We start from the raw sequence: 4,828 nt of genomic DNA on the forward strand, positions 1-4,828 counted from the left end.
GAAGAAGATACCGACGGTCAGAGAGGCTGAATCACGGGCCCAAGGTCACTCACTCAGGGGAAAAACTGGAATCAAACCCAATAGTTGGCTGTAGATCCAAAGATTATGAAAACACATTGAGCCCCTGCCATGTGCCAAGGATGGTCCTGCCCTCGTTTGTCGACAGGTGTGGGTTTCATCCAGGGTGATTCAGCCTCCTCTGGGGACACTGAGCTATGTCTGGAGATAACAGTTTTGGTTACCACTGGCTGTGGGGGCTACTGGCACCTAGTGGGTGGAGGCTTGGGATGCTGCTAAATACCCTACAATGGGCAGGAGAGTTCCCCAACAAAGAATAATCTGCCCACCGCATCAACAAGGGAGGTGGAGCAATCCACTGACCATGATATAATAAAAACTGACCTGTACGCTGTTGTCAGATGGTGGTTCCTGCTGCCTAGTGACTTTTCACTCACTTTCTCAGCCTCTTGGTAGCCTAACAATATAACTGATTCACCATAAAATCAAATGAACTGTGAGGAATGAAGGAACAGGTGTCAGGCCAACTGCTGGTACTGCTAAGTCACTTCAGTCGTGTCCAACTCTGTGCGACCCCATAGACGGCAGCCCACAAGGCTCCCCCGTCCCTGGGTTTCTCCAGGCAAGAACACTGGAGTGGGTTGCCATTTCCTTCTCCAATGCATGAAAGTGAAAAGTTAAAGTCAAGTCGATCAGTTGTATCCGACTCTTAGCGACCCCATAGACTGCAGCCTACCAGGCTTCTCCGTCCATAGGATTTTCCAGGCAAAAGTACTGGAGTGGGGTACCATTGCCTTCTCCGTCAGGCCAACAGTATAACATAAAACATTTATAATACACCTCACTTAGGTCACTTTACAATTTGCTAAGCTCATTGGCATCATCGATTCCACTGGAGGAGGGTAACTTATCAGTCCCCATTTGCAGGTAAGAAACAGAGGCTCAGCAGAGGGGAAAGCAGTGAGCTCAGGTAGCATCAGGGAGGTGTTCTGTCTTTCCCCTGGGACTTTGCAGAGTTTTTCAGCTCAGAAGAAACCTATAATGCTTAGCAGGAGTGGGAGGAGCATGGCCCAAGTGGGAAAACATATAGACATGCCCTAATATACACACCCCACTATTAGAAGACCAGAAAATTTGAAACAACCCATGTGTCCGTCCAGGCTTCCCTGGTGGCTCAGCTGGTAAAGAATCCGCCTGCAATGTGGGAGACCTGGGTTCAATCCCTGGGTTTGGAAGATCCCCTGGCGAAGGGAAAGACTACCCACTCCAGTATTCTGGCCTGAAGAATTTCATGGACTGTATAGTCCATGGGGTTGCAAAGAGTTGGACACGACTAAGCAACTTTCACTTCACTTCACATGTCCGTCCATTGTTGACTGGATACATAAACCACAAGGGCGTGAATGAAATGCACAGGATGTGGTCAAATGAAGGAAGGCAGACATAAATCATTTAAAATAATGTACTTTTAGGGACTTCCCTGACAGCCCAATTGTTAAGAGGCCACCCCTCCATTGCAGGGGGCAGGGGTTCAATCCCTAGTTGGGGAACTAAGATCCCCAGTGCAACAAAATAAATAAATAAATAAAAATAAAAACACAGACACTTACCCAAGATAAAACAAGCAGCCATGTACCTGTCACTGAAACCAACACATTTTAGCATTTTTGTAACTTTTGCTTCAGATCTTTTTAAAGAGATGAACTTGACAGCTTGCTTTTCCCTCCTCCCCATTCATTTCCTTCTCCCCACCCCAGGGTGAACAGTGAATCAAAAACAGGTATGTCCACACTTTGCTGAATGTAACTCCTAACATGGGTTGGTTCAGGCATACCCAAAACACAGAATACAGTTTTGCCCTTTTCTCAATTGCAGTAAAATATACAAGTTACCATTGTAACCATGTATCAGTACAGAGCTCAGTGGCATTAAACACATTCACACTGTCATGCAGCCCCCACCCCCACCCCCTATCATCTCCTGACTTTCTCATCTTCCCGAACTGAAACTCTGTCCCCATGAAACACTGACTCCCCATCCCCTCCCCCAGTCCCTGGCCCCATCATCTACTTCCTGTCTCTGGATCTGACACTTCTAGGGACCTCCTGTGAGTGAAATCAAACAGTGTGTGTCCTTCTGTGTCTGGCTTGTCTCACTGAGCATCATGTCCTCAAGGTCCATCCATGTGGTAGTGAGTGTCAGTGCTTCACCCCTTTTCATGGCTGAGCGATAGTCCCCCGTGTGTGGAAGGACCACATACTGTTTATTCATCACCCATTGACAGACACTTGGGTAATTTCTACCCTTTGGTTATTGTGCATAATACTGCTATGAACATGGGTGTACAAATGCCTTTTGTGTGTCCTAAGTTGCTCAGTTGTGTCCGACTCTGTGCAAGACCCCATGGACTGTAGCCCACCAGACTCCTCTGTCCATGAGATTCTCCAGGCAAGAATACTGGAGTGGGTTGTCATGTCCTCCTTTAGGGAATCTACCCAACTCAGGGATCAAACCCAAGTCTCTTATGTCTCCTGCATTGGCAAGTGGGTTCTTTACCACTAGTGCCACGTGGGAAGCCCATTGGACCCTTTTAATTTAAAAACTATACGTAATATTGTGTACAGAGAAAATATATGGCATGGACATTGCCTGGTAGAGGAGAGACCTGGAGAGGGGGCAGGGGTCATGGGGATTTTGTTTTGTCATAGCTGCCAGGTGACATGCACTTATTATTTATTTCTTGTCCATCCCTCAATATGCTTTGAGCTCTGGGTGGGGCCAGGGCAGGACCCCTGGGGTGAGGAACTTGATATGTGCTGAATAACTGGATGACTTTCATTTTCCAGGAAGGAGCTTCGGGCTGCTCTGGAAGGGGGCTTGGGAAGCTTTCTCTTCAGGGCCACACAGTAAATGTTTTTGGCTCTGAAGCTCCGTGGCAATGACTCTGTGCTGCTATAATCGGAAAGCATCAGAGTTCATATGGAAACAAATAGCTGTGACTATCAACTTTATTTACAGACACACCAATGTGACTGTCATATAATTTCCGTGTGTCTCAAAATACTTTTGATTTTCGTTCAACCATTTAAAGATGTAAAAAAAACATTTTTAGCTCACATACATCCTTTTGTGCTTAGTCACTCAGTTGTGTTCGACTCTTTTCGATCCCATAGACTGTACCCCACCAGGCTCCTCTGTCCATGGGAATTCCCAGGCAAGAATACTGGAGTGGGTTGCCATTCCCTTCTCTAGAGTATCTTACCCATCAGGGATTGAACCTGCATCTCCTGTGTCTCCTGCACTGGCAGGCAGATTCTTTATCTATCGAGCCTCTAACAAAACCACAGAAAGGGGATGTGACCCACAGGCCAGAGTTTGCCAACTCTATAAGTTGGAATGTTTTGATCAACGGTGTCACCTTTCTAATCAGAAAATAAATATTTTCTTTCTTTTAAAACATCTTTGAAGACTGCATTCTGGAGTCAGGTACACCCCTGTTCCCATCCTCTCTGCCACTGATTCACTGTGTCCGAGAAGGTCACCTTCTTTCTCTGAGTCCAAGTCTGCGAAATGCAGATAACAGGGCATGCATGCTAGGCTCTCTTGAGAAAAGTGGACACAAGGAACCACCATGTGTCATTTATTTGAAGACATCAGCGGGGAAAGAGTGGTCACTCCACTGAGAGAAGAGGACACCAGCCGCCGAGGCTGGAACAGAGAGCCCTGTGCTGACTTACCAGCCAGGTTGTGCCATGCTCTCAGCCACTCTTGGGGATGGAGTCCCGGCTGTTTGCCGGCAACCACTGGTAGGTGGCAGCTTGACCAGACAGACATGGGAGGTTCCATATCTCCTGGCAGCAAAGCTGCAGGTGACAGTACCATTTCACTCCCTTCCTCTGCCACCATGACTTCCTCTTAGGGTCTGTAGTGGGCAGCAGCTTCTGAGAATGACCCCTACTTCATGGGCTCCTGGGGTCCCTACCCTTGTGCACCTGGCTTCTAACCAATAGGACATGGCCAGGGTGTGGGGATGTCCTTTTGTGACCAGACTGTAAACAGTTTTGACTTCCGTCTTGCTAGAAGCCAAGGTGAAAATTCAGGAAGACCCACGCGGCCAGGAACTGAATGCAGCCAACTGCCAGTGAGCAACCCTGGAAGAGGACACATCCCCAGCTGGGTTTCAGATGAGTCTCCCAGCCCTGGGCAGCCTCTCAATTACAGCCATGCCACAGGCTGTGAAGCAGAGGACCTGCTGAGCTGCATCTGAATCTGACCCACAGAAAGATGCTAAACTGGGTTGCTTTAAGCAGCTACATTTGGGGCAATCTGTTATATAGCGATAGCAAAGAGGGCTTCTCTGGAAGCTCAGTGGTAAAGAACACACCTGCCAATGCAGGAGATGTGGGTTCGATTCCTGGGTCTGGATGATCCCTTGGAGATGGAAATGGAAACCCACTCCAGTGTTCTTGCCTGGAAAATTCCATGGACAGAGGAGCCTGGCGGACTACAGTCCATGGGGTCAGAGAATCAGACATGACTTTGACTGAACAACAACAACAATAGCTAATGAATACAGCCTGCCTTCCCTTGTTTCTGGCTGGGCATTCTGGGGCATCGCTTGAATTGGGTGACATTAATGCCTCCTGTGTACAAGGGTGGCTTAAGGATACTGGGGTGCGTGCCTGCAAAGCCCCCACCACAGTGCCCAGCACAGCCATAACCAGACAATATGAACTCACATGAGACAAAAAGCAGTGTGAGCTGAGCCCTAGTGCCTGGTGCCTGATGCCTGGGACATCTATTTACCGTG

This window comes from Bison bison, unplaced genomic scaffold, assembly GCF_000754665.1.
Source record: "Bison bison bison isolate TAMUID 2011002044 unplaced genomic scaffold, Bison_UMD1.0 scf7180017864203, whole genome shotgun sequence".
In the NCBI taxonomy this organism is placed as follows: Eukaryota; Metazoa; Chordata; class Mammalia; order Artiodactyla; family Bovidae; genus Bison; species Bison bison.